Source organism: Ahaetulla prasina, chromosome 5, assembly GCF_028640845.1.
Source record: "Ahaetulla prasina isolate Xishuangbanna chromosome 5, ASM2864084v1, whole genome shotgun sequence".
Taxonomy (NCBI): domain Eukaryota; kingdom Metazoa; phylum Chordata; class Lepidosauria; order Squamata; family Colubridae; genus Ahaetulla; species Ahaetulla prasina.
In genome coordinates this window covers 35,641,772-35,655,072 of record NC_080543.1, presented here as the reverse complement: position 1 = coordinate 35,655,072, position 13,301 = coordinate 35,641,772, and positions in this window count along the sequence as shown.

The window sequence follows — 13,301 nt, the reverse complement described above, 5'->3', positions numbered from 1 at the left end:
GCACGCCCCTTATGGTCCTCTTAGGAATGGGGTGAGGTCAATAGTAGAAAGTTTTTGGTTAAAGCTTTTAGGATTATGAGAAGAGACCACAGAGTCAGGTAAAGTATTCCAAGCACTGATGATTCTGTTACAGAAGTCATATTTTCTGCAATCTAGATTGCTAAATTGCTGGGGAGGTTACATGCAACCACATGTTTACTGGACCCATGTCCTTCCTGGCTGGTGCTGGCTACTCAGGAAGTGACGCGAGGCTGGCTCCAGGGAATTATAAATGCTTCATTGTTGGAAGGGGTTTTCCCCGCTGCCTTGAAAGAAGCGGTGGTGAAACCCCTCCTCAAGAAGCCTTCCCTGGACCCAGCTATTTTGGGAAATTATCGTCCAGTTTCCAACCTTCGCTTTGTGGCGAAGGTTGTAGAGAGTATGGTGGCATGGCAGCTTCCCCAGTACCTGGATGAAGCTGTCTATCTAGACCCATTCCAGTCCAGCTTCCGGTCCGGACATAGTACGGAGACAGCTTTGGTCGTGTTGGTAGATGACCTCTGGAGGGCCAGGGATAGGGGTTGTTCCTCTGCCCTGGTCCTATTAGATCTCTCAGCAGCTTTTGATACCATCGACCATGGTATCTTGCTGCACCGGTTGGAGAGTTTGGGAGTGGGAGGCACTGTTTATCGGTGGTTCTCCTCCTATCTCTCCAACTGGTCGCAGACGGTGTTGACAGGGGGGCAGAGGTCGACCGCGAGGCGCCTTACTTGTGGGGTGCCTCAGGGGTCGATTCTCTCACCCCTCCTGTTCAACAACTACATGAAGCCGCTGGGTGAGGTCATTAGTGGCTTCGGGGTGAGTTACCATCTATACGCTGACGATACGCAGCTGTACTTCTCCACCCCGGACCACCCCAACGAAGCTGTCGAAGTGCTATCCCGGTGTCTGGAAGCTGTACGGGTCTGGATGGGAAGAAACAGACTCAAGCTCAATCCCTCCAAGACGGAGTGGCTGTGGATGCCGGCACCCCAATACAGTCAGCTGCAGCCGCGGCTGACTGTGGGGGGCGAGTTATTGGCCCAATGAAAAGGGTGCGCAACTTGGGTGTCCTCTTGGATGGGCGGCTGTTGTTTGGCATCATTTGGCAGCCGTCTCCAAGAGGGCTTTTTACCAAGTCCGCTTGGTTCGCCAGTTGCGTCCCTTCCTTGACCGGGATGCCTTATGCACGGTCACTCATGCTTTGGTCACTTCCCGTTTGGATTATTGCAATGCTCTCTACATGGGGCTGCCCTTGAAGTGCACCCGGAGGCTGCAGCTAGTCCAGAATGCAGCTGCACGGGTGATAGTGGGAGCAACTCGTTGCTCCCATGTAACACCAATCCTGCGCAGTTTGCACTGGCTTCCTGTGGTCTTTCGGGTGCGCTTTAAGATTTTGGTTACCACCTTTAAAGTGCTCCATGGCTTAGGGCCCGAGTACTTACGGGACCGCCTGCTGTTACCCTATGCCTCCCACCGACCCGTACGCTCACACAGAGAGGGCCTTCTCAGGGTGCCGTCCACCAGACAATGTCGGCTGGCGGCCCCCAGGGGTAGGGCCTTCTCTGTTGGAGCTCCTACACTTTGGAATGAACTTCCCCCTGGTTTACATCAAGTGCCTGATCTTCGGACTTTTCGCCGTGAGCTGAAAACGCACCTATTTATTCAAGCGGGACTGGCTTAGAAGTTTTACTAATTTTAACTGGGGCTATTTATATTTTAGTATTTTAAACTGTTTTAAATTCTGACCATTTTGTAATATGTTTTGTTTTAGTTTTGTTTTAAAGTGTATATTGTTGATTTTTATTTGGCTGTACACCGCCCTGAGTCCTTCAGGAGAAGGGCGGTATAAAAATAAAATAAAATAAAATAAATAAATAAATAAATAAATAAATAAATAAATAAATAAAGCATTGACATTAAGTTTAAATCTATTGGTTGCTCTTGTATTATTGCAATTAAAGCTGAAGTAGTCTTTGACAGGAAGGACATTACAATAGATGATTCTATGAGTTAAACTTAGGTCTTGTCGAAGGCGACGGAGTTCCAAGTTTTCCAAGCCCAGGATTTCAAGTCTAGTGGGATAAGGTATTTTGTTGTTTACAGAGGAATGGAGAACTCTTCTTGTAAAATATTTCTAGACACGTTCAATTGTATTGATGTCAGAGATATGGTGAGGGTTCCAAACAGGTGAGCTGTATTCTAGAATTGGTCTAGCAAATGTTTTATATGCTCTGGTTGGTAGTGTGGTGTTTTTGGAAAAGAAGCTACGCAAGATTAGGTTTACAACTCTTAGAGCCTTTTTTGCTATGTATTTGCAGTGGGCTTTGGCACTTAGATCATTTGACATGAAAACTCCAAGGTCTTTAACGGGATGGGGGTCATCTGTAAGGTAATGTCCATCAAGCAAGTACTTAGTGTTTGGGTTCTTTTTTCCTATATGTAAGACTGAGCATTTGCTGGTTGAGATTTGGAGTTGCCAAGTTTTAGACCAAGCGGTTAGATGATCAAAGTCTTTTTGAATGATAGATGTATTATCAGTGGTGTTAAATAGTTTGACATCGTCAGCAAAGAGAACACAATTACTTGAGATATGGTCACAAAGATCATTAATGTATAGTATGAAGAGTGTTGGTCCAAGAACGCTGCCTTGAGGAACACCACTCTTGACAGGAACAGGATTTGATAGAGCATTGCCAATTTTGACCACTTGTTGTCTGTTAGACAGAAAAGCAGATATCAATTTGTGAAGGGGTCCTGAAATGCCGTAGGATTTTAGTTTTAGGAGAAGTTTATCGTGTACTTCTGAGTCAAAAGCTTTGCAGAAGTCTCTGTAGATTGCATCTATTGTTTTGCCTTGATCAAGATTTGTAGTCCATATGTTTTTACACTGGAGAAGTTGTAAGTTGCATGATAATTTTTTCCTGAAACCAAATTGTTTATTGGAGAGTAGGTTGTTTGCTTCTAAGTGTGAGGTAATGGATTGGTTGATGATTGATTCCATGACTTTGCAGGTGACGCAGCATAGAGAGATTGGTCTGTAATTTTCGACTAAGCTGGGGTCTCCTTTTTTGAAGATGGAGATGACTGTGGCCAGGGACCACAGTTTGGGAAGGGAACTGGTAGTGAAAGCTTTATCAAAGATTATGCTTAGGGGTTCTGCTATATTAGTGGAAAGTTTTTTTAAGAAGTAGGCACATAGTCCATCGGGTCCAATAGATAGCAATGGTTTTATGTTATGAAGAGCTTTTCCAACATTTTCTTCTGTGAAGTCTATATGAGTTAAGTCATCATGTTCATTGCTGGTACGTTTGTGGAATGTCGGATATGTGTCATCGCTGTTAACAAAAACTAAGCCAAAGAATATGTTGATGAGGTTGGCTTTAACTGTTTTGTCATTGCATTCTTTGTTGTTAGAATCTTTTATTGGTGGGATGGATCTTGTGTCTTTAAGTTTATTGTTAACAAAATTATAAAAGGCACGGTTGGAATTTGTGCGCAGAAGGTCCTCTTCTTGTTTGGTGTGGTAATTTGTGCATTCAGTTTTTATTTGGTTGCATATATTTCTGTAGCGGTTTTTGAAATTTGCTACAAAGCCTTTTTTGTTTCTTTTCCAGAGGGATTTTTTTTTGATTGAAGCTTTTTTATTGATATGGGTAGTTTGCTTTTCCTGATCATGGTTGTCATTTGTGGTACATATAGTTTAATGATTCTATTGATTTCAAGTAGGAAAACTCTATAGTGGTCTTCAGCAGTTATGCAGTTTGCAAACAGATTTTGCCAGTCCAGAAATGAAAGATGGTTGTTTATAAGGTCGCAGTTGGCTTTTTTGAAGTTGTAGATGGGGTATATTGTTATGACGATTTGAGTATGGACGTATATTGAGACGAAAATCAATCATGCAGTGGTCACTGTTGGAAAAAGGTTCTTTAATTTGTAGTCCATAAATTGAGTTTGGGTTGTTGCAGAAGATGAGATCAAGGCAGTTGTTGAGTCTTGTATTGTTAGTTACAAGTTGTTCAAGACCTAGGTTTGTAACAGCGTTATATAGTGTAGTATAGATTGGATCAGTTGTACATTCATTAGTTATCCAGTTAATGAGAGGTAGATTTAGGTCGCCCAGGAAGATGAGAGGGTATGGGCAAGAGGTAGCCCATGTTAGCAGTGAGGTTAGCATATTTGCATGGGTAATGTCATAGTCAGGGGCTCTGTAGCATAGTAAGAATCGAAGAGTGGTGTTAAGGGATAGGTCGCATACAATAGTTTCAGGGAGAGAAAGTTTGTGTGAAACTTGAATATTTTTTAGATTCAGTGACTTTTTGTAAAAGATAGCCACTCCACCACCTCTTCGGATTTCACGATCTGATCGATGAACTTGATATTCTTTGTTTGAGATAATGGAGTCAGGAAGGGATGAGTTCAGCCATGTTTCACAAACAAAAATGATATCGAATGTACCACTGTTTAACAAGAGGATAAATTCAGGTAATTTGTTAACAATGCTTCTCGCATTTATCAATTTGCATTTGAGATCTGTAGTAATTGGTGTTGAAGAGGTAAGGGGCGTGCATACCTAGTTTTGGATGTTGGTAGGTTGGGGGTTGTGTACAACAGGTGGTTGTATAGATGGTTGGATGGGTGGATGGATGTTTTGGGAGGTGAGTGTTTGGATGTTGGGTACTTGATTGTTTATTGAGATGTTTGGTTGAGTGGTTGGTTGGGTGGTTGGTTGGATGGTAGTTTGGCTGGTTGGTTGGATGGCTGGTTGGATGGCTGGTTGGGTGAATTGTTGGGTGGCTGTTTGGATGGCTGGATGGATGGTTGTTTGGATGGCTGTTTGGATGGCTGATTGGATGGATGGCTGAATGGCTGTTTGAATGGCTGGTTGGGTGGTTGGTTGGATGGATGGTAGGGTGATGGGTACTTGATTGAATGTTTGGATGGCTGGTTGATTGTTATGGGTGATGGGGGGTTTGGAGGTGATTTTTTGATTGTAGGTCTTATTTTTTATGCAATCAGCCCGATAGTCAATGTATAGGTTGGATTCACCGTTGTCTTGTCTTCGTTTAAGTTCTGTGCGAAGTTCACGAGAACGTATCCGTTGTAGAAAAGATAGATCGGGACGTGATCTAAGTTTACTGTAGGCAGGGTTGGTTTTAGCAATAGAGTTTATAGTATAAATGAATTTACGTTTGCTGTCCTCATTTATACATGTGACTCTACAAAATCTTGGTGCTGTTGATCCATCACTGTTTTTATATTCTGGTCCATCTCTGGAGATAGAAATTATTTCATTTGGGGATATGGTTGATGAGATATAATTTCCAATGATGTTGTGAATCTTATTGATATCAGGTTCGTTGGTGTTTTCTAGTCCAAATAAAATTGCATTATTTATTTTTTGTCCTCTCTCCATGTCATCTCTGATTAGTTGGTTAGTAGATATTTGTTGCTTAGGTTGTGTTGTATTTATTTGTTGTCTAGGTTGAGTTGTAGGTTGTGTATTCTGTAGTGATAGATGAGTTGGGAGGCGATTTGGATCATTTGAGTTTTCATTTTTTTAGTGTTGAAATTTGTTTTATCAAGTTTGTGAAACTTTGTTCAATAACTGTTAGAATTTTTTTTTCTAAGTTTTGTTCAATATCTTGTATTCTTTTTTCTATTTGTTGTGCTGTGATCTCTTCTAACCAACTTTTTATCTTTAACCAATTTTTTTTTTTTTTTTGCCATTGGACAGGTCCATCACATATGGTAATAGGATCCTGGTACCTGTTTACATTTCCAGCATTCTGGCATCATATTTTGGAACATTTTTGCCATTCTTGCTTGTGGCAAGTGCATCTATAGAACATTTTGTACAGGTTTTCTTTCTATGCTGCTGACATTGTTAATTTGTAATTTCTTTCCCACAATTTTTGCCAATTGTCTAATTCTAATGTATACCCAAAAATTTTTGCCCATACTATCATGGTTTCTTTTACATATTCTTCTTCCATTTTAAAGTTCCATAAGTAATTATAAATTTTCTTTATTAATGTATCATCTGTCCTTAACAATATCTGGTCCAATTCTTGGGGTTCCTTATAAAATCCATATATTTCTGCATCTTTCTTATGTCTCATTTGTATTTGGATATATGGCCACCAGTCCAAGTCAATTTCCTGATTTAATTTAATTTAATTCCAAATCCCTGTGTATCATAGGTAATGAATGTATGGTGTGCATATATTGTTATGTGTAAAATATTTAGCATTCATAATTATGTTTAGCAAAAATAAATGACCTTACTCATAACTTCTACTCTAGTGCTTAGGGAATTTTGAAAACTGAATTATTCCACTTATTGTATTGATTTTCTGTATTATTATTATTTCCTTTTTTTCTCATTTATGTTGTTATTTTGATTTTCTTTTTAACCCGGTAAAATTTGTTTGATTACAGCAGGGAATAAATAAATAATGATACATTAAAAAAATCTTAATTAAAGACAGAGTTGTAGCAAACTAACAATCATATCAATAATTCAAATTGTCTAAATAAATCTGGAATTAAAGACAACAAAATTTAAAATGTATGAAACTACATTGAGTTCATTTGTTTTTGTCTGTTTTATCATGCAATTATCAGGAAGATTTTAGCACATTTTACAAGGTATCACAATGGATTTTGCCACTTCATTGTTTATAGTCAAGAGAGTTGCCTATGACAGATGATACACATTTTGCTTGCATGCATAATAATGAGAACATGGTCTCCTGCATCTCCTTGGCTCCACTGGATTTTGTCTAATATGTTTATGTATTCTGCCTCAGTGAAACATAATATTACCTAGTCTTTTTTTTTTAGTTCCTATCAAGATAGTACAATAATTAAACATTTCCATTTATTACTGACAGTATGCACACAGCAGTGGGAAATCCATCGTTTATTTTTTTTAGTATGCCTACTAATTTTCTGATAATATTATTGCAATTCTGGAAAGCACTGCAGTATGATTTTTGCCCTTCACTGTAGTCCAGAGCCAGTCCACATTTTTTTCAGTTGATTTCATTTTACAATATGACTTAAAAAAAATTAAAATATTTTATTTCCACCCTGTCACCATGAAGAGACAATGTCCTTCTATGTCCTTTTATGCCCAATTATATAACAATGGTTTTTTTCCTCCTACCCTGTAATGGTACATGGGAAAGTCCTTGGAGACTGGACCTATCTGCCTATGAAACAGTCAGATAAGTTAGGCATAACCTGCAGATGGATAATGGGCAGGGCAAGAGAGTCAGAAGAGACTGTCTCTAGTTTCTCAAGCTGAAAATGAGATGGGGACAAAGAAATGTACTTTCAGACTTGCAAAATTCTGTAATGTAATTTTGACAATAAAGTAGAATTAGTTTACTGGCCTTATTTCCTGTCTGGTCTACCTAATAAGACTGACATAGTAGTCTCAACATGTTTTTGCACTGTACTTTTTGGGCATGAAACTGGACAATTATGATTGTTCATATAACTGATAATCCTCCCTGAGATATTCTGTCTCTCCAATTTAATTCCAGTTTGTATAGAGGTGGGATTCAGCTGGTCTAGACCCATCCAGACAAACAGGTTTTTAAATTCTTGTGCAGTTTGGAGAACTGGCTAATTGCACCACTGGCTGGCCCCACCCACCCCACTCGCTTCTCCCATCCCTCCCCGTCCATCCAAGTCACTCCTTATCTCACCTTGCCCGCCTAGACTGCTCACCTAGAGTCATGCCCGTGCTATAGCTGCTGCTGCTCTCTGGTTCTCTCACTTGCCTCAACAATGAAGCCCAGCTGATCTCTGCCTGGTGAGCCTTTCTTTGCTCCTCGCCCCATGCGAGGCAGCATGCCTAGGTTCCAACCCACTTGCCTGCTTTCCCATGGCCTGCCACACTGAGCCCATGGCCCATGGCCTATGGCCCATCCCACTTTCCTGCCTTCCCCGTGGCCTCCCATGTGGTGCCCATGTCCCAGTCTGCTTGCCTGCCTTCTCTGCAGACTCCCATGTCGCACTCATGGCCCAGCCTTCTTGCCTGCCACCACTTCATGTGGGAAACCCAGGAACTTAGCGGTAGCATATTGCCTGCCTTAACAGGATTTATATTGTAAATTTCAGATTAACATTTAAATAATGGTCATTCTGTCAAATAGTCTAAGTTTTGTAAAATTGCTCTTCTAAATGATCTAAAATAAAAAAAATGAAAGCTATCTATTTCTGAACTGAACAAAAATAGTCAGCCTGAATGAGGATGGCTTCCAGCTTAGAGACATAACAGTGTTTAAGTATCTTCATTAAACATTACCTCAAACTAGTTCAGTCTAAAGGTGAAGCTGATGTTTCCTTATTTAAACCCTACCCCCTGAAGGGGACTCTGTCATCACAACCATTAATTGTGATCTGAACCTAAACACTGTACTCTGACATTTTCTTCTAAGTGGCAGAAAAATAGAAGAGAGTCTGGATTTAAAAAAAAATTACATGTAGTTCAGGTGTGCTAAGGTATTTCTTTTCCTGTAAGGATGGAAAATGGTGATTGATTAGCATAAGAGAAATGTGTATTACCTAGGAATTTATGACAGGTAAATCTTTTCCTTTTCAGTTGTTCTAATAAATCATAGTCTGACTATCCATCTAGGTTTTGAAATGCTTGAATATTTATCCCTTTGCATATTCTTTTCTTCTGGTTTGATCGTATTCCTATGTTTTGTATTTTCTTCATTGGTTATGGTGTTTGAAATTTCCAGCATTTGACGGCTGTTGCATGTACCTCACAGTTTTAAAGTGTGCCACTGCAGACTTTAGTGGCAGATTTTAAATATTGTATTGTATCTATTGCAGCAAGTTTCAGTGTTCATGTCAGGTTCTCGTCCAGTTCCACATACTGCTTCTCTGATTACTGAAAATTTAATAGGATGCTAAATGGCTGCTTTAACTTCTTTAGAAAGTTATTTAGAACGTTCTGTGGATCTAAGACAATATTTGGGTTTGAACAGTGATTCAAGTGCTGCTCCCCAAAGTGAGGAGAGCCACTTTAATTAATTACAATCAACATAATTATCCTTTCAGGAGATTAATATGGCAGGTGGGCTTTAGTACCTTCAATAACTGAGTGATTGGTAGCAGGAGCTCCTGGTGGGTCATGCATTCTATAAAGTTTGAAGGGTAAAAGAAGAGGGGAAAGATTATGAGTAATTCAGACTATGGGGGGTAACCGCTGGAAAATGTCAGTCAGTTGAGAGAAGTGTGCAATTAGACAAGCAATGAGATAAATGCTGGGAGCAGTGCCAGTGCTAGCCATGGGAAGTCCCCATTCCACTTTATCCAGTCAGTCCTTGAGCTGATATTAGCAGCAACAGGAAGGGGCTATCAAAGCCAGCAATGTGTGTCCAATCACCACTGGCCTTATAGATAACAGTAGTTAATATTTCAGAAGTTCAGCAAAGCCTGGTTTAGAAGCAGTTGCCCTCTGTTTGCAACTAATTGCCTGATGAAGCAGCAGTAGTTACAACCCATTTGAAGGGAATGCAGCTATGATATTGAACATTAAAAAAAAAAGATATCTCAAAAAAGGGTTTAAAAGAGTCTGAAGCACAGGATAACCAAATTAGAATACAGACACAAGTAAATTAAGATTTTGATTCAAAAAATTAATATAGAAATAGAAACCGGCTTTTAGTTATATAAACATGAAGGGAATAAATATAGAACAAGAAATATAGACTTGAGAAAATAAATATAAGAGTAATACATGTAATCCTTGAGTTACAGCCACAACTGAGCCCAAAATTTATGTTGCTAAGTGAAACATTTGTTAAGTAAGTTTGCCCCATATTATGACCTTTCTTGCCACAGTTGTTAAGTGAATCATTGCATTTGTTAAGTTAGTAACATGATTGTTAAGTGAATCTGGATTTTCCATTGATCTTGCTTGTCAGAAGGTCATTGCACCCGCCATAAATGTGAACTAGTTGCCAAGCATCTGAATTTTGATCATGTGACCATGAGGATGCTGCAATGGTCATAAGTGTGAAAAACAGCCACAAGTCATTTTTTCCAGTGCCATCGTAACTTTGAATGGTCACTAAATGAACTGTTGTACATCAAGCACTATTTGTAGAGTAATAGATTCTAGCCAATAGACTTACAAGAACAAGCACAACCTTATTGGCATTTCATTTTCTAATAAAATATTCCTTTACTAGTTGATTAATAAATCAGACCCATTCTTAGGTTAAAAACCTATTATGTATTTATGTGTCATGTAATTCTCCATCAAAACTTGTGACACACAGACACAATGGTAGAAGACACTGAGGAATTGTTATGATTATGCCAGAACATAGAATATATTAATTTCAAGAAATGTGCCTGAATAACTGATTATTTTTCTGAAGAAATTTTACAGCAACAAGCTCCTGTAAAAACTAAAACTGGAAAAATAGAGAAGTTTGGAATAGGAAAGTGAGTGAGACAATTACCCTGAAATGTTATACTCATATAACATTTCTAGCAAATATTGTATATTAAAATTGTATATTGTTCTATTTTTATTATGGCTGTGAACCGTCCTGAGTCCTTCGGGAGAAGGGCGGTATAAAAATCTAATAAATAAAATAAATAAATAAAAATAAAAGAATTAAATATTGGAAAAAAATGACTGCTAGAATCAAAATATAAGGTAAAGTTGAGATGGGCAGTTAGCATTAATTTATTGACTATAAATATTTTTTTTAAAAAGAGAATTCATTATGAAAATGAAATGGGAATTTTAAAAGTTTAGTTAATGTTTACTATAAGACGTGAACAAGCTTGCTTAATGAACTTACAATTGCCTTTAAGGAAATAAGGATAACAGAGTTTTAATGTCTTAGATTCCAGAAGGGCTAAAGATAAACTATGTGGTAAAAAGAAAAGAAAAAGATTAATCTTACTGATGAACAATGACAAAAGTGATCAAGATGATGAGTAATAAGGCATAAGAATATTATAATGACATTTAACATATAACAACAACAAAAATATAATACGACAAGTATTTGTCTCAAAGCAATGTGTTATGAGGTAGAATTCAGAATCCAATTCTGACCTTGACTCTGATGTTGTTACTCCAGCTGAGCCAATGCTTCAGGATTTTCAGCCTAAGGAATCAGTAAGGCAGGATTCAATTGGGACTGGTCAGCCACAGCATGATCAGGGATAAACATGGGCATAAACCACAGGAAACTCCTGTTCAGAGCAGACAGATGATGGGGACAAACCCCAGGCATAAGGGGTAGATGCTTACAGAGGTGAGCAGAGCAATGCTCCTCAATAAGGTTCCTTGATAGGCAAAGGACAGGTATACTTAATGCAGGCAGCTGTCTGCAAGCAGATATAGATTGCTGCTTTGCTTGCATCTTTCTTTAAATAGTCAGCCTTGCAGGATACGGTGAATAGCAATCACAGCCAGATCAGCTAACTTTTGTAAAACTTCATTGACAGACCCTTGAAAGTCTGAAGGTACAATCTATTTACGGTTCGAGAAATTAAGAAATTAAGAATGGCTTTTTTCTGAACCTCTTGCCCCACCCACTAACCAGTTGCAGGTTATTTTTCAAAGCTTCCCTAGGAAACAAAATAATTAAAAATTTTCTAACTTATATGGCTTATTCATGAATAATTAAAAACATAATTAATGGGTAGTCAATTGGTTGTAAGTCATCTGAACCTTTTTCCCAGTAATTTGAGTTTTGTAAACCTTCAGAAATTGGATAATTCAATTTATTTGTCCAGAAGAAATTGTTGTATTTCCCAATTCCTCATCATGTAATCTTCTTAAGAAGAGAATTTTATGGCTTTCTTAATTCAAGGTCTGCCTTACATTTCATTGGAAACACTTCCCCATATTCTTTATTTTGGGAAAACCAATGTTAGGGCATTTTTTCAGGTCAGATGTTAAACTTTATTTTGCTTATAAAGCCTACACTATTGACTTGAATAGAAATTAACTGATGATTTAATTTATATGCTGCCCATTTCGCTTATAAGACAACTCTGGGCATTTCAAGAAATGAGGGATAAATATGCATTTTCTTTTGTAAAAAAATAATTTGCCCTGTACAATATACAGTAAAATAATCCAGAGATATACCTATAGTGCAAAAGGGCTTTAAAGCAAACAAGAAAGTACAGTTAAAATTTTGCAGCTAAAATTTTGAAGAGACTAGAAGGAGCAAGTGATGGCTTCAAGGATTAAATATTAAGGCTACAATAATAGAGTTAGATGGTGATGTGGTAAAAAAGGAGCCGAGAGGATTTGTTTGTGGAAACATTAAGTTGGTCTGAGACTATAACAGAGGGTAGAAACTGGCAGTGATGGTAGCTCAAAACATTTATGAATCATCAGTTTGCCAACTTTTGCTGTCTTAGAATTGTCTCCTTTGTTAGAGAAAGAGCTCCCTGCTTTGAATGTGTGTTTTTGGATGCAGCAACTATTTTTTTTAAAGATAGATAGATAGATTGATTGATTGATTGATTTCATCAAGCATGTATTAGATAGCAGCTATAAGTATAGACATAATTATGAACACATGAGATGGATATGAATAAAAGGGACATTAGGAAGGGACGGTAGACATGCTGGTGCGCTTAGGCACACCCCTTAAAGTCCTCTTAGGAATGGGGTGAGGTTGACAGTCGAGAGTCTAAGGTTAACATTTTGGGGGTTTGGGGAAGAAAACCTGGAGTCAGGTAGTGCATTCCAGGCATTGATCATTCTGTTGCTGAAGTCATATTTTCTGCAATTGAGTTTGGAGCGGTTTACCTTTAGTTTGTATCTATTGTGTGCTCCTGTATTATTGTGGTTGAAGCTGAAGTAGTCATTGACAGGTAGGACATTGTAGCAGATAATTTTGTACTAAGCTTAGGTCAGACCAAAGGTGGCATAATTCTAAATTGTCTGTCCAAAATTTCAAGTCTGGTGGCATAATCTATTGCGGGTAGAGGAATGGAGGACTCTTCTCATGAAATATCTCTGGACTCTCTCAATTGTATTAATATCTGATATGCAGTGTGGGTTCCAGACAGATGAGCTGTATTCGAGACTTGGTCTAGCAAATGCTTTGTATGCTCTACTTAGTAGTACAATATTACCAGAGAAGAAGCTATGCAAGATTAGGTTAACAACTTTTGATGCCTTTTTGGCAATGCTGTTACAGTGAGCTATGGCACTTAGATCATTTGAGATGAGTACTCCAAGATCCTTGACAGAGTGAGGGTCATCTACG